General features: G+C 63.5%; 4 non-coding genes across 4 annotated transcripts; all 4 read left to right on the forward strand.

Annotated features, from left to right (window-relative positions):
- The first annotated feature begins 3,314 nt into the window (after positions 1–3,314).
- LOC131862369 (5S ribosomal RNA) lies at positions 3,315–3,433 on the forward strand. The gene has a single exon (XR_009361385.1). It is a non-coding gene; the product is annotated as a 5S ribosomal RNA (ribosomal RNA).
- A 5,915-nt stretch (positions 3,434–9,348) lies between these two features.
- On the forward strand, positions 9,349–9,467 carry LOC131862370 (5S ribosomal RNA). Its single transcript, XR_009361386.1, has one exon. It is a non-coding gene; the product is annotated as a 5S ribosomal RNA (ribosomal RNA).
- Positions 9,468–15,382: 5,915 nt separating this feature from the next.
- LOC131862371 (5S ribosomal RNA) lies at positions 15,383–15,501 on the forward strand. The gene has a single exon (XR_009361387.1). It is a non-coding gene; the product is annotated as a 5S ribosomal RNA (ribosomal RNA).
- A 5,915-nt stretch (positions 15,502–21,416) lies between these two features.
- LOC131862373 (5S ribosomal RNA) lies at positions 21,417–21,535 on the forward strand. The gene has a single exon (XR_009361389.1). It is a non-coding gene; the product is annotated as a 5S ribosomal RNA (ribosomal RNA).
- Positions 21,536–24,361: the final 2,826 nt, after the last annotated feature.

Here is a 24,361-nt window from a genome sequence, read left to right on the forward strand (position 1 = left end):
GTGGGCACCTCGGAGCGCACCGTGGTGGGCACCTCGGAGCACACCAAGGTGGGCAGCGAGGTGCGCACCTTTGATGCGATGCCTTCACTAATTTCCATAAAAGGCAAAAGAAAACGAGATTTTAAAATTTCCGTTTTGAAAGATAGTGAGAAAAAGGGAATGCTGGTGCCATCTTGAGCCCGCCCTGGTGCGCAGCCCAGCCAAGGTGTGCGCACCAAGGTGCCCACCCTGGCGAAGGTGCGCGCCCGGGCAATTAACCCAACTTCCAACTTCGCGCGCGCCAGGGTGGGAGCGCACCCAACAACCGGGCCTGGGAAGAGCCAATGCGAGAAACCCCACCAAACGCTCTGACAAAAAAAGAGGGGGCGCTCCAGTAACCCCGCTTCGGAGCGCACCCTGGGCAAACCCAGCCAGGGTGCCCACCCCGGCCAAGGTGCAGGCGAGGTGCGCACCCGGGGCAAACCGGGCTCCGACAACGTGCACGCCGCACCTTGGAGCACACTTCGTAGCGCTCCCGGGTGCGCACCTCAGAGCACACCAAGGTGGGCAGCGAGGTGCGCACCTTTGATGCGCTGCCTTCACTAATTTCCAGAAAAGGCAAAAAAAAGAGGAGATTTTAAAATTTCCGTTTTGAAAGATAGTGAAAAAAACGGAACGCGGGTGCCATCTTGAGCCCGCCCGGGTGCACAGCCCAGGTAAGGTGCCCACCCTGGCAAAGGTGCGCACCCGGGCAATTAACCCTACTTCCGACTTCGTGCGCGCCAGGGTGGCAACCGGGCCTGGGAAGAGCCAATGCGAGAAACCCCACCAAACGCTCCGACAAAAAAAGAGGCGGCGCTCCAATAACCCCGCTTCGGAGCGCAGCCGGGGCAAACCCAGCCAAGGTGCCCACCCCGACGAAGGTGCACGCGAGGTGCGCACCCGGGGCAAACCGGGCTCCGACAACGTGCACGCAGCACCTTGGAGCACACTTCGAAGCACTCCCGGGTGCCCACCGGCGTTGCGCACCGTGGTGGGCAGCGAGGTGCGCACCTTTGATGCGCTGCCTTCACTAATTTCCAGAAAAGGCAAAAAAAAATGAGATTTTAAAATTTCCGTTTTGAAAGATAGTGAAAAAAACGGAACGCGGGTGCCATCTTGAGCCCGCCCTGGTGCGCAGCCCAGGCAAGGCATGCGCACCAAGGTGCCCACCCGCGGTGCACGCCCGGGGCAAACCGGGCTCCGACTTCGTGCAGGCCGCACCTTGGAGCACACTTCGGAGCGCTCCTTGGTGCGCACCATGGTGCCCACCAGGGCGCACCCGGGGCAAACCGGGCTCCGACTTCGTGCACGCCGCACCTTGGAGCACACATCGGAGCGCTCCCAGGTTCGCACCAGCGTTGCGCACCTTTGATGCGCTGCCTTCACTAATTTCCAGAAAAGGCAAAAAAAAACGATATTTTAAAATTTCCGTTCTGAAAGATAGTGAAAAAAACGGAACGCGGGTGCCATCTTGAGCCCTTCCTGGTGCGCAGCCCAGGCAAGTTGTGCGCACCAAGGTGCCCACCCTGGCGGAGGTGCGCGCCCGGGGCAAACCGGGCTCCGACTTCGTGCACTGCATGGTGCCCACCAAGGCGCGCAACCCAGCCAAGGTGCCCACCGCAGCGAAGGTGCACGCGAGGTGCGCACCCGAGGTGCACACCCGGGGCAAACCGAGCTCCGACTTCGTGCACGCCGCACCTTGGAGCACACTTCAGAGCGCTCCTTGGTGCGCACCAGGGCGCGCAACCCAGCCAAGGTGCTCACCCCGGCGAAGGTGCACGCGAGGTGCGCACCCGGGGCAAGCCGGGCTCGGACTTCGTGCACGCCGCACCTTGGAGCACACATCGGAGCGCTCCCGGGTTCGCACCAGCATTGCGCACCTTTGATGCGCTGCCTTCACTAATTTCCAGAAAAGGCAAAAAAAAAAAAAAAACGAGATTTTAAAATTTCCGTTTTGAAAGATAGTGAAAAAAACGGAACGCGGGTGCCATCTTGAGCCCGCCCTGGTGTGCAGCCCAGGCAAGTTGTGCGCACCAAGGCACCCACCCTGGCCAAGGTGGGTCACGGGGTGGGTCCTAGGGTGGGTAACGGGGTGGGTACTAAGGTGCGTGCCAAGGTGGGTCATGGGGTGGGTGCCAAGGTGGGCACCAGGGTGGGTGTGCACCAACCCTAGCCAGGGTAGGTCACGGGGTGGTTGTCGGGGTGGGCGTCAAGGAGCCAAGGTGGGTGGCAAGTAGCCAAGTTGCGTGCCAAGGTGGGTGTCGGGGTGGGTGCCAAGGATCCAAGGTGGGTGCCAAGGAACCAAGGTGGGTGTCTGGGTGGGTGCCGAGGTGGGAGCCAGGGTGGGTCCCAAGGTGAGTGCAAAGGTGGGTGCCAGGGTCAAGGTGAGTGCCAATGTGGGTTCCAAGGTGCCAGGGTCAGGGTGAGTGCCAATGTGGGTTCAAAGGTGCTAAGTTGGGTGCGAGGTTGGGTGCGAGGGTGGGTGGGTGCCAAGGTGTGCTAGGTGGAAGCCCGGGTGGGTCGGCATCCCATGGGTGTCGAGTTGGGTGCCTGATGGGTGCTTCTTGTCAAGTTTTAGTCGTCGGGACTCATTTCGAGCCTTAGAGGTCGTTTCTTGTCCGGTTGCCCTGTCTTCGACCTGGGAACCCAATTTTGGTCCTCGGGTCCCATTTTTTTTTGTCTCGCATCCCACTTTTGGCCTGTGGCCTTTTCGGGGTCGATTCTCGTTTTGGGCATCAGAGCATGTTTCTTCTCCTAAAACCCAATATTTGTTTATTAAGTCTCGGAACACATTTTTGTTCTCGTGGACCCATCATGGGTCTTGGAACGCATTTGTGGTCCTTGGGTCCCATTTTGCATCCCGAAACTTGTGTTTTGGTGCTTGATCCCTATTTTGGGTGCCCACCTTGCACCAAGTGCGCACCCGGGGCAAACCGAGCGCCTTGGTGCACCGGGGCAAGATCGAGCGTGCACCCGAGGCGCCCCGAACATGCACCAAGGTGCACTCGGCCCACATGTGAGCGCAGGTCGTTGCGCCCGAGGTGGTGTGTGGGCACCGCGTTGCAGACGGGACACTGCACGCACACGACGCCCCGTCCAGGTGCACGCACGTAGGCCGGGCCGGGTGCACACCCGACGCCCTAGCAAGGTGCGCGCACCCGGGCAGGGCTCACACTTGGCGAACGGGGCGCACTTCGCGAGGGAGGGTGTGCACCTCGACGGGGGTGGGTGGCCGGGGTGGATTCGCACGTGGGTCGCGGTTTGCTAAGTACACACTGCGACAAGCTCATAACGGGTGCGATCATACCAGCGTTAGTGCACCGGATCCCATCAGAACTCCGCAGTTAAGCGCGCTTGGGCCGGAGTAGTACTGGGATGGGTGACCTCCCGGGAAGTCCCGGTGTTGCACCCTTTTTTAGTTTTTCGCCGGGCGTCGCAATGCTATTTGAATAAACCTTTTGCCCGTTTGCGTTCTCGTCGGGGCCGGGCCGGGCCGGGGTGCGCTGCCCGCACTACCGCGCGCGCGGGGGCGACACCGAGCGCGCACCCGAGGCGCCCCGAGCACACAGGCCACGGTGCAACCCGGGCGTTGTGCGCGCACCCCGGTGCGCCCGAGGTGCTGCGCGCGCACCCAGGTGAAATCGGTGTGCACCTCGGCCAGTGCGCGCTCGGTCGAGTCGCGCACGTTGGCCAAGGTGCACGGTGATGTTTCTTACTCTAAGGTTCCGCACCAGATGCCCGGGACAGGTGAGCGAAGCTGGGCGGGGCCGGGTGCGCGGCCGGGGCAGGTGCACGCAGCTGGAGAGAGCTTTGGAGCACACCAGAGGTGCGCACCTTGGAGCACACTTCGGAGCGCACCAATGATGCGCTCCATTCAAAAGTTTCCTGAAAAGGCAAAAAAAGTTGAGATTATAGAATTTCCCACTTGAGAGATTGTAAAAAAAAAAAATTTAAAATGAAGGAAACGCGGGTGCCAAGGTGTGCGCGCCCGGGTGCGCAGCCCAGCCAAGGTGTGCGCACCAAGGCGCCCACCCTGGCGAAGGTGCACGCAAGGTGCGCACCCGAGGCAAACCGGACAATTAACCCAACTTTCGACTTCGCGCGCACCTGCGCACCTTGGAGCGCACTTCGGAGCGCTCCTTGTTGCGCACCAATCTTGGGCACCTCGGAGTGCACCATGGCGCCCACCAAGGTGCGCACCCGGGGCAAACCGAGCTCCGACTTCGTGCGCACCTTGGAGCGCACGAAAGGTGCGCACCATGGCGCCCACCAAGGTGCGCAGCCCAGCCAAGGCGTGCGCATCAAGGTGCGCACCCTGGCGAAGGTGCGCACCCGGGGCAAACCGAGCTCCGACTTCGTGCGCACCTTGGAGCGCACAAAGGGTGCGCAACCCAGCCAAGGTGTGCGCACCCCGGGCAAACCGAGCTCCGAATCGTGCGCACCTTGGAGCACACTTCGGAGCCCTCCTTGGTGCGCACCGATGTTGCGCACCTCGGAGCGCACCCGGGGAAAACAATGCAATTAACCCGACTTTCGACTTCGTGGGCACCTCGGAGCGCTCTCGGGTTCGCACCTCGGAGCACACCGAGGTGCGCACCTTTGATGCGCTGCCTTCACCAATTTCCAGAAAAGGCAAGAAAACATTGAGAAGGTGTGCGCACCGAGGTGCCCACCCTGGCGAAGGTGCACGCGAGGTGCGCACCCGGGGCAAACCGGGCTCCGACTTCGTGCACGCCATGCTGCGCACCTTGGAGGGCCATGGTGCGCACCTTGGAGCACACTTCGGAGCGCTCAATGGTGCCCAACCCAGCCAAGGTGCCCACCGCGGCGAAGGTGCACGCGAGGTGCGCACCCGGGGCAAACCGGGCTCCGACTTCGTGCACGCCGCACCTTGGAGCACACTTCGGAGCGCTCCTTGGTGCGCACCAGGGCGCGCAACCCAGCCGAGGTGCCCACCCCGGCGAAGGTGCACGCGGGGTGCGCACCCGAGGCAAACCGGGCTCCGACTTCGTGCACGCCATGGTGCCCACCGCGGCGAAGGTGCACGCGAGGTGCGCACCCGGGGCAAACCGGGCTCCGACTTCGTGCACGCCGCACCTTGGAGCACACTTCGGAGCGCTCCTTGGTGCGCACCAGGGCGCGCAACCCAGCCGAGGTGCCCACCCCGGCGAAGGTGCACGCGAGGTGCGCACCCGGGGCAAACCGGGCTCCGACTTCGTGCACGCCATGGTGCCCACCGCGGCGAAGGTGCACGCGAGGTGCGCACCCGGGGCAAACCGGGCTCCGACTTCGTGCACGCCGCACCTTGGAGCACACTTCGGAGCGCTCCTTGGTGCGCACCATGGTGCCCACCAGGGCGCGCAACCCCGCCGAAGGTGCACGCGAGGTGCGCACCCGGGGCAAACCGGGCTCCGACTTCGTGCACGCCGCACCTTGGAGCACACTTCGGAGCGCTCCTTGGTGCGCACCAGGGCGCGCAACCCCGCCGAAGGTGCACGCGAGGTGCGCACCCGGGGCAAACCGGGCTCCGACTTCGTGCACGCCATGGTGCGCACCAGGGTGCCCACCGCGGCGAAGGTGCGCACCCGGGGCAAACCGGGCTCCGACTTCGTGCACGCCGCACCTTGGAGCACACTTCGGAGCGCTCCTTGGTGCGCACCAGGGCGCGCAACCCAGCCGAGGTGCCCACCCCGGCGAAGGTGCACGCGAGGTGCGCACCCGGGGCAAACCGGGCTCCGACTTCGTGCACGCCATGGTGCCCACCGCGGCGAAGGTGCGCACCCGGGGCAAACCGGGCTAGGACTTCGTGCACGCCGCACCTTGGAGCACACTTCGGAGCGCTCCTTGGTGCGCACCATGGTGCCCACCAGGCCGCGCAACCCAGCCAAGGTGTGCGCACCAAGGTGCACGCGAGGTGCGCACCCGGGGCAAACCGGGGTCCGGCTTCGTGCACGCCGCACCTTGGAGCACACATCGGGGCGCTCCCGGGTTCGCACCGGCGTTGCGCACCGTGGTGGGCACCTCGGAGCGCACCGTGGTGGGCACCTCGGAGCACACCAAGGTGGGCAGCGAGGTGCGCACCTTTGATGCGATGCCTTCACTAATTTCCATAAAAGGCAAAAAAAAACGAGATTTTAAAATTTCCGTTTTGAAAGATAGTGAGAAAAAGGGAATGCTGGTGCCATCTTGAGCCCGCCCTGGTGCGCAGCCCAGCCAAGGTGTGCGCACCAAGGTGCCCACCCTGGCGAAGGTGCGCGCCCGGGCAATTAACCCAACTTCCAACTTCGCGCGCGCCAGGGTGGGAGCGCACCCAACAACCGGGCCTGGGAAGAGCCAATGCGAGAAACCCCACCAAACGCTCTGACAAAAAAAGAGGGGGCGCTCCAGTAACCCCGCTTCGGAGCGCACCCTGGGCAAACCCAGCCAGGGTGCCCACCCCGGCCAAGGTGCAGGCGAGGTGCGCACCCGGGGCAAACCGGGCTCCGACAACGTGCACGCCGCACCTTGGAGCACACTTCGTAGCGCTCCCGGGTGCGCACCTCAGAGCACACCAAGGTGGGCAGCGAGGTGCGCACCTTTGATGCGCTGCCTTCACTAATTTCCAGAAAAGGCAAAAAAAAGAGGAGATTTTAAAATTTCCGTTTTGAAAGATAGTGAAAAAAACGGAACGCGGGTGCCATCTTGAGCCCGCCCTGGTGCACAGCCCAGGTAAGGTGCCCACCCTGGCAAAGGTGCGCACCCGGGCAATTAACCCTACTTCCGACTTCGTGCGCGCCAGGGTGGCAACCGGGCCTGGGAAGAGCCAATGCGAGAAACCCCACCAAACGCTCCGACAAAAAAAGAGGCGGCGCTCCAATAACCCCGCTTCGGAGCGCAGCCGGGGCAAACCCAGCCAAGGTGCCCACCCCGACGAAGGTGCACGCGAGGTGCGCACCCGGGGCAAACCGGGCTCCGACAACGTGCACGCAGCACCTTGGAGCACACTTCGAAGCACTCCCGGGTGCCCACCGGCGTTGCGCACCGTGGTGGGCAGCGAGGTGCGCACCTTTGATGCGCTGCCTTCACTAATTTCCAGAAAAGGCAAAAAAAAATGAGATTTTAAAATTTCCGTTTTGAAAGATAGTGAAAAAAACGGAACGCGGGTGCCATCTTGAGCCCGCCCTGGTGCGCAGCCCAGGCAAGGCATGCGCACCAAGGTGCCCACCCGCGGTGCACGCCCGGGGCAAACCGGGCTCCGACTTCGTGCAGGCCGCACCTTGGAGCACACTTCGGAGCGCTCCTTGGTGCGCACCATGGTGCCCACCAGGGCGCACCCGGGGCAAACCGGGCTCCGACTTCGTGCACGCCGCACCTTGGAGCACACATCGGAGCGCTCCCAGGTTCGCACCAGCGTTGCGCACCTTTGATGCGCTGCCTTCACTAATTTCCAGAAAAGGCAAAAAAAAACGATATTTTAAAATTTCCGTTCTGAAAGATAGTGAAAAAAACGGAACGCGGGTGCCATCTTGAGCCCTTCCTGGTGCGCAGCCCAGGCAAGTTGTGCGCACCAAGGTGCCCACCCTGGCGGAGGTGCGCGCCCGGGGCAAACCGGGCTCCGACTTCGTGCACTGCATGGTGCCCACCAAGGCGCGCAACCCAGCCAAGGTGCCCACCGCAGCGAAGGTGCACGCGAGGTGCGCACCCGAGGTGCACACCCGGGGCAAACCGAGCTCCGACTTCGTGCACGCCGCACCTTGGAGCACACTTCAGAGCGCTCCTTGGTGCGCACCAGGGCGCGCAACCCAGCCAAGGTGCTCACCCCGGCGAAGGTGCACGCGAGGTGCGCACCCGGGGCAAGCCGGGCTCGGACTTCGTGCACGCCGCACCTTGGAGCACACATCGGAGCGCTCCCGGGTTCGCACCAGCATTGCGCACCTTTGATGCGCTGCCTTCACTAATTTCCAGAAAAGGCAAAAAAAAAAAAAAAACGAGATTTTAAAATTTCCGTTTTGAAAGATAGTGAAAAAAACGGAACGCGGGTGCCATCTTGAGCCCGCCCTGGTGTGCAGCCCAGGCAAGTTGTGCGCACCAAGGCACCCACCCTGGCCAAGGTGGGTCACGGGGTGGGTCCTAGGGTGGGTAACGGGGTGGGTACTAAGGTGCGTGCCAAGGTGGGTCATGGGGTGGGTGCCAAGGTGGGCACCAGGGTGGGTGTGCACCAACCCTAGCCAGGGTAGGTCACGGGGTGGTTGTCGGGGTGGGCGTCAAGGAGCCAAGGTGGGTGGCAAGTAGCCAAGTTGCGTGCCAAGGTGGGTGTCGGGGTGGGTGCCAAGGATCCAAGGTGGGTGCCAAGGAACCAAGGTGGGTGTCTGGGTGGGTGCCGAGGTGGGAGCCAGGGTGGGTCCCAAGGTGAGTGCAAAGGTGGGTGCCAGGGTCAAGGTGAGTGCCAATGTGGGTTCCAAGGTGCCAGGGTCAGGGTGAGTGCCAATGTGGGTTCAAAGGTGCTAAGTTGGGTGCGAGGTTGGGTGCGAGGGTGGGTGGGTGCCAAGGTGTGCTAGGTGGAAGCCCGGGTGGGTCGGCATCCCATGGGTGTCGAGTTGGGTGCCTGATGGGTGCTTCTTGTCAAGTTTTAGTCGTCGGGACTCATTTCGAGCCTTAGAGGTCGTTTCTTGTCCGGTTGCCCTGTCTTCGACCTGGGAACCCAATTTTGGTCCTCGGGTCCCATTTTTTTTTGTCTCGCATCCCACTTTTGGCCTGTGGCCTTTTCGGGGTCGATTCTCGTTTTGGGCATCAGAGCATGTTTCTTCTCCTAAAACCCAATATTTGTTTATTAAGTCTCGGAACACATTTTTGTTCTCGTGGACCCATCATGGGTCTTGGAACGCATTTGTGGTCCTTGGGTCCCATTTTGCATCCCGAAACTTGTGTTTTGGTGCTTGATCCCTATTTTGGGTGCCCACCTTGCACCAAGTGCGCACCCGGGGCAAACCGAGCGCCTTGGTGCACCGGGGCAAGATCGAGCGTGCACCCGAGGCGCCCCGAACATGCACCAAGGTGCACTCGGCCCACATGTGAGCGCAGGTCGTTGCGCCCGAGGTGGTGTGTGGGCACCGCGTTGCAGACGGGACACTGCACGCACACGACGCCCCGTCCAGGTGCACGCACGTAGGCCGGGCCGGGTGCACACCCGACGCCCTAGCAAGGTGCGCGCACCCGGGCAGGGCTCACACTTGGCGAACGGGGCGCACTTCGCGAGGGAGGGTGTGCACCTCGACGGGGGTGGGTGGCCGGGGTGGATTCGCACGTGGGTCGCGGTTTGCTAAGTACACACTGCGACAAGCTCATAACGGGTGCGATCATACCAGCGTTAGTGCACCGGATCCCATCAGAACTCCGCAGTTAAGCGCGCTTGGGCCGGAGTAGTACTGGGATGGGTGACCTCCCGGGAAGTCCCGGTGTTGCACCCTTTTTTAGTTTTTCGCCGGGCGTCGCAATGCTATTTGAATAAACCTTTTGCCCGTTTGCGTTCTCGTCGGGGCCGGGCCGGGCCGGGGTGCGCTGCCCGCACTACCGCGCGCGCGGGGGCGACACCGAGCGCGCACCCGAGGCGCCCCGAGCACACAGGCCACGGTGCAACCCGGGCGTTGTGCGCGCACCCCGGTGCGCCCGAGGTGCTGCGCGCGCACCCAGGTGAAATCGGTGTGCACCTCGGCCAGTGCGCGCTCGGTCGAGTCGCGCACGTTGGCCAAGGTGCACGGTGATGTTTCTTACTCTAAGGTTCCGCACCAGACGCCCGGGACAGGTGAGCGAAGCTGGGCGGGGCCGGGTGCGCGGCCGGGGCAGGTGCACGCAGCTGGAGAGAGCTTTGGAGCACACCAGAGGTGCGCACCTTGGAGCACACTTCGGAGCGCACCAATGATGCGCTCCATTCAAAAGTTTCCTGAAAAGGCAAAAAAAGTTGAGATTATAGAATTTCCCACTTGAGAGATTGTAAAAAAAAAAAATTTAAAATGAAGGAAACGCGGGTGCCAAGGTGTGCGCGCCCGGGTGCGCAGCCCAGCCAAGGTGTGCGCACCAAGGCGCCCACCCTGGCGAAGGTGCACGCAAGGTGCGCACCCGAGGCAAACCGGACAATTAACCCAACTTTCGACTTCGCGCGCACCTGCGCACCTTGGAGCGCACTTCGGAGCGCTCCTTGGTGCGCACCAATCTTGGGCACCTCGGAGTGCACCATGGCGCCCACCAAGGTGCGCACCCGGGGCAAACCGAGCTCCGACTTCGTGCGCACCTTGGAGCGCACGAAAGGTGCGCACCATGGCGCCCACCAAGGTGCGCAGCCCAGCCAAGGCGTGCGCATCAAGGTGCGCACCCTGGCGAAGGTGCGCACCCGGGGCAAACCGAGCTCCGACTTCGTGCGCACCTTGGAGCGCACAAAGGGTGCGCAACCCAGCCAAGGTGTGCGCACCCCGGGCAAACCGAGCTCCGAATCGTGCGCACCTTGGAGCACACTTCGGAGCCCTCCTTGGTGCGCACCGATGTTGCGCACCTCGGAGCGCACCCGGGGAAAACAATGCAATTAACCCGACTTTCGACTTCGTGGGCACCTCGGAGCGCTCTCGGGTTCGCACCTCGGAGCACACCGAGGTGCGCACCTTTGATGCGCTGCCTTCACCAATTTCCAGAAAAGGCAAGAAAACATTGAGAAGGTGTGCGCACCGAGGTGCCCACCCTGGCGAAGGTGCACGCGAGGTGCGCACCCGGGGCAAACCGGGCTCCGACTTCGTGCACGCCATGCTGCGCACCTTGGAGGGCCATGGTGCGCACCTTGGAGCACACTTCGGAGCGCTCAATGGTGCCCAACCCAGCCAAGGTGCCCACCGCGGCGAAGGTGCACGCGAGGTGCGCACCCGGGGCAAACCGGGCTCCGACTTCGTGCACGCCGCACCTTGGAGCACACTTCGGAGCGCTCCTTGGTGCGCACCAGGGCGCGCAACCCAGCCGAGGTGCCCACCCCGGCGAAGGTGCACGCGGGGTGCGCACCCGGGGCAAACCGGGCTCCGACTTCGTGCACGCCATGGTGCCCACCGCGGCGAAGGTGCACGCGAGGTGCGCACCCGGGGCAAACCGGGCTCCGACTTCGTGCACGCCGCACCTTGGAGCACACTTCGGAGCGCTCCTTGGTGCGCACCAGGGCGCGCAACCCAGCCGAGGTGCCCACCCCGGCGAAGGTGCACGCGAGGTGCGCACCCGGGGCAAACCGGGCTCCGACTTCGTGCACGCCATGGTGCCCACCGCGGCGAAGGTGCACGCGAGGTGCGCACCCGGGGCAAACCGGGCTCCGACTTCGTGCACGCCGCACCTTGGAGCACACTTCGGAGCGCTCCTTGGTGCGCACCATGGTGCCCACCAGGGCGCGCAACCCCGCCGAAGGTGCACGCGAGGTGCGCACCCGGGGCAAACCGGGCTCCGACTTCGTGCACGCCGCACCTTGGAGCACACTTCGGAGCGCTCCTTGGTGCGCACCAGGGCGCGCAACCCCGCCGAAGGTGCACGCGAGGTGCGCACCCGGGGCAAACCGGGCTCCGACTTCGTGCACGCCATGGTGCGCACCAGGGTGCCCACCGCGGCGAAGGTGCGCACCCGGGGCAAACCGGGCTCCGACTTCGTGCACGCCGCACCTTGGAGCACACTTCGGAGCGCTCCTTGGTGCGCACCAGGGCGCGCAACCCAGCCGAGGTGCCCACCCCGGCGAAGGTGCACGCGAGGTGCGCACCCGGGGCAAACCGGGCTCCGACTTCGTGCACGCCATGGTGCCCACCGCGGCGAAGGTGCGCACCGGGGGCAAACCGAGCTAGGACTTCGTGCACGCCGCACCTTGGAGCACACTTCGGAGCGCTCCTTGGTGCGCACCATGGTGCCCACCAGGCCGCGCAACCCAGCCAAGGTGTGCGCACCAAGGTGCACGCGAGGTGCGCACCCGGGGCAAACCGGGGTCCGGCTTCGTGCACGCCGCACCTTGGAGCACACATCGGGGCGCTCCCGGGTTCGCACCGGCGTTGCGCACCGTGGTGGGCACCTCGGAGCGCACCGTGGTGGGCACCTCGGAGCACACCAAGGTGGGCAGCGAGGTGCGCACCTTTGATGCGATGCCTTCACTAATTTCCATAAAAGGCAAAAAAAAACGAGATTTTAAAATTTCCGTTTTGAAAGATAGTGAGAAAAAGGGAATGCTGGTGCCATCTTGAGCCCGCCCTGGTGCGCAGCCCAGCCAAGGTGTGCGCACCAAGGTGCCCACCCTGGCGAAGGTGCGCGCCCGGGCAATTAACCCAACTTCCAACTTCGCGCGCGCCAGGGTGGGAGCGCACCCAACAACCGGGCCTGGGAAGAGCCAATGCGAGAAACCCCACCAAACGCTCTGACAAAAAAAGAGGGGGCGCTCCAGTAACCCCGCTTCGGAGCGCACCCTGGGCAAACCCAGCCAGGGTGCCCACCCCGGCCAAGGTGCAGGCGAGGTGCGCACCCGGGGCAAACCGGGCTCCGACAACGTGCACGCCGCACCTTGGAGCACACTTCGTAGCGCTCCCGGGTGCGCACCTCAGAGCACACCAAGGTGGGCAGCGAGGTGCGCACCTTTGATGCGCTGCCTTCACTAATTTCCAGAAAAGGCAAAAAAAAGAGGAGATTTTAAAATTTCCGTTTTGAAAGATAGTGAAAAAAACGGAACGCGGGTGCCATCTTGAGCCCGCCCTGGTGCACAGCCCAGGTAAGGTGCCCACCCTGGCAAAGGTGCGCACCCGGGCAATTAACCCTACTTCCGACTTCGTGCGCGCCAGGGTGGCAACCGGGCCTGGGAAGAGCCAATGCGAGAAACCCCACCAAACGCTCCGACAAAAAAAGAGGCGGCGCTCCAATAACCCCGCTTCGGAGCGCAGCCGGGGCAAACCCAGCCAAGGTGCCCACCCCGACGAAGGTGCACGCGAGGTGCGCACCCGGGGCAAACCGGGCTCCGACAACGTGCACGCAGCACCTTGGAGCACACTTCGAAGCACTCCCGGGTGCCCACCGGCGTTGCGCACCGTGGTGGGCAGCGAGGTGCGCACCTTTGATGCGCTGCCTTCACTAATTTCCAGAAAAGGCAAAAAAAAATGAGATTTTAAAATTTCCGTTTTGAAAGATAGTGAAAAAAACGGAACGCGGGTGCCATCTTGAGCCCGCCCTGGTGCGCAGCCCAGGCAAGGCATGCGCACCAAGGTGCCCACCCGCGGTGCACGCCCGGGGCAAACCGGGCTCCGACTTCGTGCAGGCCGCACCTTGGAGCACACTTCGGAGCGCTCCTTGGTGCGCACCATGGTGCCCACCAGGGCGCACCCGGGGCAAACCGGGCTCCGACTTCGTGCACGCCGCACCTTGGAGCACACATCGGAGCGCTCCCAGGTTCGCACCAGCGTTGCGCACCTTTGATGCGCTGCCTTCACTAATTTCCAGAAAAGGCAAAAAAAAACGATATTTTAAAATTTCCGTTCTGAAAGATAGTGAAAAAAACGGAACGCGGGTGCCATCTTGAGCCCTTCCTGGTGCGCAGCCCAGGCAAGTTGTGCGCACCAAGGTGCCCACCCTGGCGGAGGTGCGCGCCCGGGGCAAACCGGGCTCCGACTTCGTGCACTGCATGGTGCCCACCAAGGCGCGCAACCCAGCCAAGGTGCCCACCGCAGCGAAGGTGCACGCGAGGTGCGCACCCGAGGTGCACACCCGGGGCAAACCGAGCTCCGACTTCGTGCACGCCGCACCTTGGAGCACACTTCAGAGCGCTCCTTGGTGCGCACCAGGGCGCGCAACCCAGCCAAGGTGCTCACCCCGGCGAAGGTGCACGCGAGGTGCGCACCCGGGGCAAGCCGGGCTCGGACTTCGTGCACGCCGCACCTTGGAGCACACATCGGAGCGCTCCCGGGTTCGCACCAGCATTGCGCACCTTTGATGCGCTGCCTTCACTAATTTCCAGAAAAGGCAAAAAAAAAAAAAAAACGAGATTTTAAAATTTCCGTTTTGAAAGATAGTGAAAAAAACGGAACGCGGGTGCCATCTTGAGCCCGCCCTGGTGTGCAGCCCAGGCAAGTTGTGCGCACCAAGGCACCCACCCTGGCCAAGGTGGGTCACGGGGTGGGTCCTAGGGTGGGTAACGGGGTGGGTACTAAGGTGCGTGCCAAGGTGGGTCATGGGGTGGGTGCCAAGGTGGGCACCAGGGTGGGTGTGCACCAACCCTAGCCAGGGTAGGTCACGGGGTGGTTGTCGGGGTGGGCGTCAAGGAGCCAAGGTGGGTGGCAAGTAGCCAAGTTGCGTGCCAAGGTGGGTGTCGGGGTGGGTGCCAAGGATCCAAGGTGGGTGCCAAGGAACCAAGGTGGGTGTCTGGGTGGGTGCCGAGGTGGGAGCCAGGGTGGGTCCCAAGGTGAGTGCAAAGGTGGGTGCCAGGGTCAAGGTGAGTGCCAATGTGGGTTCCAAGGTGCCAGGGTCAGGGTGAGTGCCAATGTGGGTTCAAAGGTGCTAAGTTGGGTGCGAGGTTGGGTGCGAGGGTGGGTGGGTGCCAAGGTGTGCTAGGTGGAAGCCCGGGTGGGTCGGCATCCCATGGGTGTCGAGTTGGGTGCCTGATGGGTGCTTCTTGTCAAGTTTTAGTCGTCGGGACTCATTTCGAGCCTTAGAGGTCGTTTCTTGTCCGGTTGCCCTGTCTTCGACCTGGGAACCCAATTTTGGTCCTCGGGTCCCATTTTTTTTTGTCTCGCATCCCACTTTTGGCCTGTGGCCTTTTCGGGGTCGATTCTCGTTTTGGGCATCAGAGCATGTTTCTTCTCCTAAAACCCAATATTTGTTTATTAAGTCTCGGAACACATTTTTGTTCTCGTGGACCCATCATGGGTCTTGGAACGCATTTGTGGTCCTTGGGTCCCATTTTGCATCCCGAAACTTGTGTTTTGGTGCTTGATCCCTATTTTGGGTGCCCACCTTGCACCAAGTGCGCACCCGGGGCAAACCGAGCGCCTTGGTGCACCGGGGCAAGATCGAGCGTGCACCCGAGGCGCCCCGAACATGCACCAAGGTGCACTCGGCCCACATGTGAGCGCAGGTCGTTGCGCCCGAGGTGGTGTGTGGGCACCGCGTTGCAGACGGGACACTGCACGCACACGACGCCCCGTCCAGGTGCACGCACGTAGGCCGGGCCGGGTGCACACCCGACGCCCTAGCAAGGTGCGCGCACCCGGGCAGGGCTCACACTTGGCGAACGGGGCGCACTTCGCGAGGGAGGGTGTGCACCTCGACGGGGGTGGGTGGCCGGGGTGGATTCGCACGTGGGTCGCGGTTTGCTAAGTACACACTGCGACAAGCTCATAACGGGTGCGATCATACCAGCGTTAGTGCACCGGATCCCATCAGAACTCCGCAGTTAAGCGCGCTTGGGCCGGAGTAGTACTGGGATGGGTGACCTCCCGGGAAGTCCCGGTGTTGCACCCTTTCTTAGTTTTTCGCCGGGCGTCGCAATGCTATTTGAATAAACCTTTTGCCCGTTTGCGTTCTCGTCGGGGCCGGGCCGGGCCGGGGTGCGCTGCCCGCACTACCGCGCGCGCGGGGGCGACACCGAGCGCGCACCCGAGGCGCCCCGAGCACACAGGCCACGGTGCAACCCGGGCGTTGTGCGCGCACCCCGGTGCGCCCGAGGTGCTGCGCGCGCACCCAGGTGAAATCGGTGTGCACCTCGGCCAGTGCGCGCTCGGTCGAGTCGCGCACGTTGGCCAAGGTGCACGGTGATGTTTCTTACTCTAAGGTTCCGCACCAGACGCCCGGGACAGGTGAGCGAAGCTGGGCGGGGCCGGGTGCGCGGCCGGGGCAGGTGCACGCAGCTGGAGAGAGCTTTGGAGCACACCAGAGGTGCGCACCTTGGAGCACACTTCGGAGCGCACCAATGATGCGCTCCATTCAAAAGTTTCCTGAAAAGGCAAAAAAAGTTGAGATTATAGAATTTCCCACTTGAGAGATTGTAAAAAAAAAAAATTTAAAATGAAGGAAACGCGGGTGCCAAGGTGTGCGCGCCCGGGTGCGCAGCCCAGCCAAGGTGTGCGCACCAAGGCGCCCACCCTGGCGAAGGTGCACGCAAGGTGCGCACCCGAGGCAAACCGGACAATTAACCCAACTTTCGACTTCGCGCGCACCTGCGCACCTTGGAGCGCACTTCGGAGCGCTCCTTGGTGCGCACCAATCTTGGGCACCTCGGAGTGCACCATGGCGCCCACCAAGGTGCGCACCCGGGGCAAACCGAGCTCCGACTTCGTGCGCACCTTGGAGCGCACGAAAGGTGCGCACCATGGCGCCCACCAAGGTGCGCAGCCCAGCCAAGGCGTGCGCATCAAGGTGCGCACCCTGGCGAAGGTGCGCACCCGGGGCAAACCGAGCTCCGACTTCGTGCGCACCTTGGAGCGCACAAAGGGTGCGCAACCCAGCCAAGGTGTGCGCACCCCGGGCAAACCGAGCTCCGAATCGTGCGCACCTTGGAGCACACTTCGGAGCCCTCCTTGGTGCGCACCGATGTTGCGCACCTCGGAGCGCACCCGGGGAAAACAATGCAATTAACCCGACTTTCGACTTCGTGGGCACCTCGGAGCGCTCTCGGGTTCGCACCTCGGAGCACACCGAGGTGCGCACCTTTGATGCGCTGCCTTCACCAATTTCCAGAAAAGGCAAGAAAACATTGAGAAGGTGTGCGCACCGAGGTGCCCACCCTGGCGAAGGTGCACGCGAGGTGCGCACCCGGGGCAAACCGGGCTCCGACTTCGTGCACGCCATGCTGCGCACCTTGGAGGGCCATGGTGCGCACCTTGGAGCACACTTCGGAGCGCTCAATGGTGCCCAACCCAGCCAAGGTGCCCACCGCGGCGAAGGTGCACGCGAGGTGCGCACCCGGGGCAAACCGGGCTCCGACTTCGTGCACGCCGCACCTTGGAGCACACTTCGGAGCGCTCCTTGGTGCGCACCAGGGCGCGCAACCCAGCCGAGGTGCCCACCCCGGCGAAGGTGCACGCGGGGTGCGCACCCGGGGCAAACCGGGCTCCGACTTCGTGCACGCCATGGTGCCCACCGCGGCGAAGGTGCACGCGAGGTGCGCACCCGGGGCAAACCGGGCTCCGACTTCGTGCACGCCGCACCTTGGAGCACACTTCGGAGCGCTCCTTGGTGCGCACCAGGGCGCGCAACCCAGCCGAGGTGCCCACCCCGGCGAAGGTGCACGCGAGGTGCGCACCCGGGGCAAACCGGGCTCCGACTTCGTGCACGCCATGGTGCCCACCGCGGCGAAGGTGCACGCGAGGTGCGCACCCGGGGCAAACCGGGCTCCGACTTCGTGCACGCCGCACCTTGGAGCACACTTCGGAGCGCTCCTTGGTGCGCACCATGGTGCCCACCAGGGCGCGCAACCCCGCCGAAGGTGCACGCGAGGTGCGCACCCGGGGCAAACCGGGCTCCGACTTCGTGCACGCCGCACCTTGGAGCACACTTCGGAGCGCTCCTTGGTGCGCACCAGGGCGCGCAACCCCGCCGAAGGTGCACGCGAGGTGCGCACCCGGGGCAAACCGGGCTCCGACTTCGTGCACGCCATGGTGCGCACCAGGGTGCCCACCGCGGCGAAGGTGCGCACCCGGGGCAAACCGGGCTCCGACTTCGTGCACGCCGCACCTTGGAGCACACTTCGGAGCGCTCCTTGGTGCGCACCAGGGCGCGCAACCCAGCCGAGGTGCCCACCCCGGCGAAGGTGCACGCGAGGTGCGCACCCGGGGCAAACCGGGCTCCGACTTCGTGCACGCCATGGTGCCCACCGCGGCGAAGGTGCGCACCCGGGGCAAACCGGGCTAGGACTTCGTGCACGCCGCACCTTGGAGCACACTTCGGAGCGCTCCTTGGTGCGCACCATGGTGCCCACCAGGCCGCGCAACCCAGCCAAGGTGTGCGCACCAAGGTGCACGCGAGGTGCGCACCCGGGGCAAACCGGGGTCCGGCTTCGTGCACGCCGCACCTTGGAGCACACATCGGGGCGCTCCCGGGTTCGCACCGGCGTTGCGCACCGTGGTGGGCACCTCGGAGCGCACCGTGGTGGGCACCTCGGAGCACACCAAGGTGGGCAGCGAGGTGCGCACCTTTGATGCGATGCCTTCACTAATTTCCATAAAAGGCAAAAAAAAACGAGATTTTAAAATTTCCGTTTTGAAAGATAGTGAGAAAAAGGGAATGCTGGTGCCATCTTGAGCCCGCCCTGGTGCGCAGCCCAGCCAAGGTGTGCGCACCAAGGTGCCCACCCTGGCGAAGGTGCGCGCCCGGGCAATTAACCCAACTTCCAACTTCGCGCGCGCCAGGGTGGGAGCGCACCCAACAACCGGGCCTGGGAAGAGCCAATGCGAGAAACCCCACCAAACGCTCTGACAAAAAAAGAGGGGGCGCTCCAGTAACCCCGCTTCGGAGCGCACCCTGGGCAAACCCAGCCAGGGTGCCCACCCCGGCCAAGGTGCAGGCGAGGTGCGCACCCGGGGCAAACCGGGCTCCGACAACGTGCACGCCGCACCTTGGAGCACACTTCGTAGCGCTCCCGGGTGCGCACCTCAGAGCACACCAAGGTGGGCAGCGAGGTGCGCACCTTTGATGCGCTGCCTTCACTAATTTCCAGAAAAGGCAAAAAAAAGAGGAGATTTTAAAATTTCCGTTTTGAAAGATAGTGAAAAAAACGGAACGCGGGTGCCATCTTGAGCCCGCCCTGGTGCACAGCCCAGGTAAGGTGCCCACCCTGGCAAAGGTGCGCACCCGGGCAATTAACCCTACTTCCGACTTCGTGCGCGCCAGGGTGGCAACCGGGCCTGGGAAGAGCCAATGCGAGAAACCCCACCAAACGCTCCGACAAAAAAAGAGGCGGCGCTCCAATAACCCCGCTTCGGAGCGCAGCCGGGGCAAACCCAGCCAAGGTGCCCACCCCGACGAAGGTGCACGCGAGGTGCGCACCCGGGGCAAACCGGGCTCCGACAACGTGCACGCAGCACCTTGGAGCACACTTCGAAGCACTCCCGGGTGCCCACCGGCGTTGCGCACCGTGGTGGGCAGCGAGGTGCGCACCTTTGATGCGCTGCCTTCACTAATTTCCAGAAAAGGCAAAAAAAAATGAGATTTTAAAATTTCCGTTTTGAAAGATAGTGAAAAAAACGGAACGCGGGTGCCATCTTGAGCCCGCCCTGGTGCGCAGCCCAGGCAAGGCATGCGCACCAAGGTGCCCACCCGCGGTGCACGCCCGGGGCAAACCGGGCTCCGACTTCGTGCAGGCCGCACCTTGGAGCACACTTCGGAGCGCTCCTTGGTGCGCACCATGGTGCCCACCAGGGCGCACCCGGGGCAAACCGGGCTCCGACTTCGTGCACGCCGCACCTTGGAGCACACATCGGAGCGCTCCCAGGTTCGCACCAGCGTTGCGCACCTTTGATGCGCTGCCTTCACTAATTTCCAGAAAAGGCAAAAAAAAACGATATTTTAAAATTTCCGTTCTGAAAGATAGTGAAAAAAACGGAACGCGGGTGCCATCTTGAGCCCTTCCTGGTGCGCAGCCCAGGCAAGTTGTGCGCACCAAGGTGCCCACCCTGGCGGAGGTGCGCGCCCGGGGCAAACCGGGCTCCGACTTCGTGCACTGCATGGTGCCCACCAAGGCGCGCAACCCAGCCAAGGTGCCCACCGCAGCGAAGGTGCACGCGAGGTGCGCACCCGAGGTGCACACCCGGGGCAAACCGAGCTCCGACTTCGTGCACGCCGCACCTTGGAGCACACTTCAGAGCGCTCCTTGGTGCGCACCAGGGCGCGCAACCCAGCCAAGGTGCTCACCCCGGCGAAGGTGCACGCGAGGTGCGCACCCGGGGCAAGCCGGGCTCGGACTTCGTGCACGCCGCACCTTGGAGCACACATCGGAGCGCTCCCGGGTTCGCACCAGCATTGCGCACCTTTGATGCGCTGCCTTCACTAATTTCCAGAAAAGGCAAAAAAAAAAAAAAAACGAGATTTTAAAATTTCCGTTTTGAAAGATAGTGAAAAAAACGGAACGCGGGTGCCATCTTGAGCCCGCCCTGGTGTGCAGCCCAGGCAAGTTGTGCGCACCAAGGCACCCACCCTGGCCAAGGTGGGTCACGGGGTGGGTCCTAGGGTGGGTAACGGGGTGGGTACTAAGGTGCGTGCCAAGGTGGGTCATGGGGTGGGTGCCAAGGTGGGCACCAGGGTGGGTGTGCACCAACCCTAGCCAGGGTAGGTCACGGGGTGGTTGTCGGGGTGGGCGTCAAGGAGCCAAGGTGGGTGGCAAGTAGCCAAGTTGCGTGCCAAGGTGGGTGTCGGGGTGGGTGCCAAGGATCCAAGGTGGGTGCCAAGGAACCAAGGTGGGTGTCTGGGTGGGTGCCGAGGTGGGAGCCAGGGTGGGTCCCAAGGTGAGTGCAAAGGTGGGTGCCAGGGTCAAGGTGAGTGCCAATGTGGGTTCCAAGGTGCCAGGGTCAGGGTGAGTGCCAATGTGGGTTCAAAGGTGCTAAGTTGGGTGCGAGGTTGGGTGCGAGGGTGGGTGGGTGCCAAGGTGTGCTAGGTGGAAGCCCGGGTGGGTCGGCATCCCATGGGTGTCGAGTTGGGTGCCTGATGGGTGCTTCTTGTCAAGTTTTAGTCGTCGGGACTCATTTCGAGCCTTAGAGGTCGTTTCTTGTCCGGTTGCCCTGTCTTCGACCTGGGAACCCAATTTTGGTCCTCGGGTCCCATTTTTTTTTGTCTCGCATCCCACTTTTGGCCTGTGGCCTTTTCGGGGTCGATTCTCGTTTTGGGCATCAGAGCATGTTTCTTCTCCTAAAACCCAATATTTGTTTATTAAGTCTCGGAACACATTTTTGTTCTCGTGGACCCATCATGGGTCTTGGAACGCATTTGTGGTCCTTGGGTCCCATTTTGCATCCCGAAACTTGTGTTTTGGTGCTTGATCCCTATTTTGGGTGCCCACCTTGCACCAAGTGCGCACCCGGGGCAAACCGAGCGCCTTGGTGCACCGGGGCAAGATCGAGCGTGCACCCGAGGCGCCCCGAACATGCACCAAGGTGCACTCGGCCCACATGTGAGCGCAGGTCGTTGCGCCCGAGGTGGTGTGTGGGCACCGCGTTGCAGACGGGACACTGCACGCACACGACGCCCCGTCCAGGTGCACGCACGTAGGCCGGGCCGGGTGCACACCCGACGCCCTAGCAAGGTGCGCGCACCCGGGCAGGGCTCACACTTGGCGAACGGGGCGCACTTCGCGAGGGAGGGTGTGCACCTCGACGGGGGTGGGTGGCCGGGGTGGATTCGCACGTGGGTCGCGGTTTGCTAAGTACACACTGCGACAAGCTCATAACGGGTGCGATCATACCAGCGTTAGTGCACCGGATCCCATCAGAACTCCGCAGTTAAGCGCGCTTGGGCCGGAGTAGTACTGGGATGGGTGACCTCCCGGGAAGTCCCGGTGTTGCACCCTTTCTTAGTTTTTCGCCGGGCGTCGCAATGCTATTTGAATAAACCTTTTGCCCGTTTGCGTTCTCGTCGGGGCCGGGCCGGGCCGGGGTGCGCTGCCCGCACTACCGCGCGCGCGGGGGCGACACCGAGCGCGCACCCGAGGCGCCCCGAGCACACAGGCCACGGTGCAACCCGGGCGTTGTGCGCGCACCCCGGTGCGCCCGAGGTGCTGCGCGCGCACCCAGGTGAAATCGGTGTGCACCTCGGCCAGTGCGCGCTCGGTCGAGTCGCGCACGTTGGCCAAGGTGCACGGTGATGTTTCTTACTCTAAGGTTCCGCACCAGACGCCCGGGACAGGTGAGCGAAGCTGGGCGGGGCCGGGTGCGCGGCCGGGGCAGGTGCACGCAGCTGGAGAGAGCTTTGGAGCACACCAGAGGTGCGCACCTTGGAGCACACTTCGGAGCGCACCAATGATGCGCTCCATTCAAAAGTTTCCTGAAAAGGCAAAAAAAGTTGAGATTATAGAATTTCCCACTTGAGAGATTGTAAAAAAAAAAAATTTAAAATGAAGGAAACGCGGGTGCCAAGGTGTGCGCGCCCGGGTGCGCAGCCCAGCCAAGGTGTGCGCACCAAGGCGCCCACCCTGGCGAAGGTGCACGCAAGGTGCGCACCCGAGGCAAACCGGACAATTAACCCAACTTTCGACTTCGCGCGCACCTGCGCACCTTGGAGCGCACTTCGGAGCGCTCCTTGGTGCGCACCAATCTTGGGCACCTCGGAGTGCACCATGGCGCCCACCAAGGTGCGCACCCGGGGCAAACCGAGCTCCGACTTCGTGCGCACCTTGGAGCGCACGAAAGGTGCGCACCATGGCGCCCACCAAGGTGCGTAGCCCAGCCAAGGCGTGCGCATCAAGGTGCGCACCCTGGCGAAGGTGCGCACCCGGGGCAAACCGAGCTCCGACTTCGTGCGCACCTTGGAGCGCACAAAGGGTGCGCAACCCAGCCAAGGTGTGCGCACCCCGGGCAAACCGAGCTCCGAATCGTGCGCACCTTGGAGCACACTTCGGAGCCCTCCTTGGTGCGCACCGATGTTGCGCACCTCGGAGCGCACCCGGGGAAAACAATGCAATTAACCCGACTTTCGACTTCGTGGGCACCTCGGAGCGCTCTCGGGTTCGCACCTCGGAGCACACCGAGGTGCGCACCTTTGATGCGCTGCCTTCACCAATTTCCAGAAAAGGCAAGAAAACATTGAGAAGGTGTGCGCACCGAGGTGCCCACCCTGGCGAAGGTGCACGCGAGGTGCGCACCCGGGGCAAACCGGGCTCCGACTTCGTGCACGCCATGCTGCGCACCTTGGAGGGCCATGGTGCGCACCTTGGAGCACACTTCGGAGCGCTCAATGGTGCCCAACCCAGCCAAGGTGCCCACCGCGGCGAAGGTGCACGCGAGGTGCGCACCCGGGGCAAACCGGGCTCCGACTTCGTGCACGCCGCACCTTGGAGCACACTTCGGAGCGCTCCTTGGTGCGCACCAGGGCGCGCAACCCAGCCGAGGTGCCCACCCCGGCGAAGGTGCACGCGGGGTGCGCACCCGGGGCAAACCGGGCTCCGACTTCGTGCACGCCATGGTGCCCACCGCGGCGAAGGTGCACGCGAGGTGCGCACCCGGGGCAAACCGGGCTCCGACTTCGTGCACGCCGCACCTTGGAGCACACTTCGGAGCGCTCCTTGGTGCGCACCAGGGCGCGCAACCCAGCCGAGGTGCCCACCCCGGCGAAGGTGCACGCGAGGTGCGCACCCGGGGCAAACCGGGCTCCGACTTCGTGCACGCCATGGTGCCCACCGCGGCGAAGGTGCACGCGAGGTGCGCACCCGGGGCAAACCGGGCTCCGACTTCGTGCACGCCGCACCTTGGAGCACACTTCGGAGCGCTCCTTGGTGCGCACCATGGTGCCCACCAGGGCGCGCAACCCCGCCGAAGGTGCACGCGAGGTGCGCACCCGGGGCAAACCGGGCTCCGACTTCGTGCACGCCGCACCTTGGAGCACACTTCGGAGCGCTCCTTGGTGCGCACCAGGGCGCGCAACCCCGCCGAAGGTGCACGCGAGGTGCGCACCCGGGGCAAACCGGGCTCCGACTTCGTGCACGCCATGGTGCGCACCAGGGTGCCCACCGCGGCGAAGGTGCGCACCCGGGGCAAACCGGGCTCCGACTTCGTGCACGCCGCACCTTGGAGCACACTTCGGAGCGCTCCTTGGTGCGCACCAGGGCGCGCAACCCAGCCGAGGTGCCCACCCCGGCGAAGGTGCACGCGAGGTGCGCACCCGGGGCAAACCGGGCTCCGACTTCGTGCACGCCATGGTGCCCACCGCGGCGAAGGTGCGCACCCGGGGCAAACCGGGCTAGGACTTCGTGCACGCCGCACCTTGGAGCACACTTTGGAGCGCTCCTTGGTGCGCACCATGGTGCCCACCAGGCCGCGCAACCCAGCCAAGGTGTGCGCACCAAGGTGCACGCGAGGTGCGCACCCGGGGCAAACCGGGGTCCGGCTTCGTGCACGCCGCACCTTGGAGCACACATCGGGGCGCTCCCGGGTTCGCACCGGCGTTGCGCACCGTGGTGGGCACCTCGGAGCGCACCGTGGTGGGCACCTCGGAGCACACCAAGGTGGGCAGCGAGGTGCGCACCTTTGATGCGATGCCTTCACTAATTTCCATAAAAGGCAAAAAAAAACGAGATTTTAAAATTTCCGTTTTGAAAGATAGTGAGAAAAAGGGAATGCTGGTGCCATCTTGAGCCCGCCCTGGTGCGCAGCCCAGCCAAGGTGTGCGCACCAAGGTGCCC

Source organism: Cryptomeria japonica, unplaced genomic scaffold (genome assembly GCF_030272615.1).
Source record: "Cryptomeria japonica unplaced genomic scaffold, Sugi_1.0 HiC_scaffold_42, whole genome shotgun sequence".
NCBI classification, from domain to species: domain Eukaryota; kingdom Viridiplantae; phylum Streptophyta; class Pinopsida; order Cupressales; family Cupressaceae; genus Cryptomeria; species Cryptomeria japonica.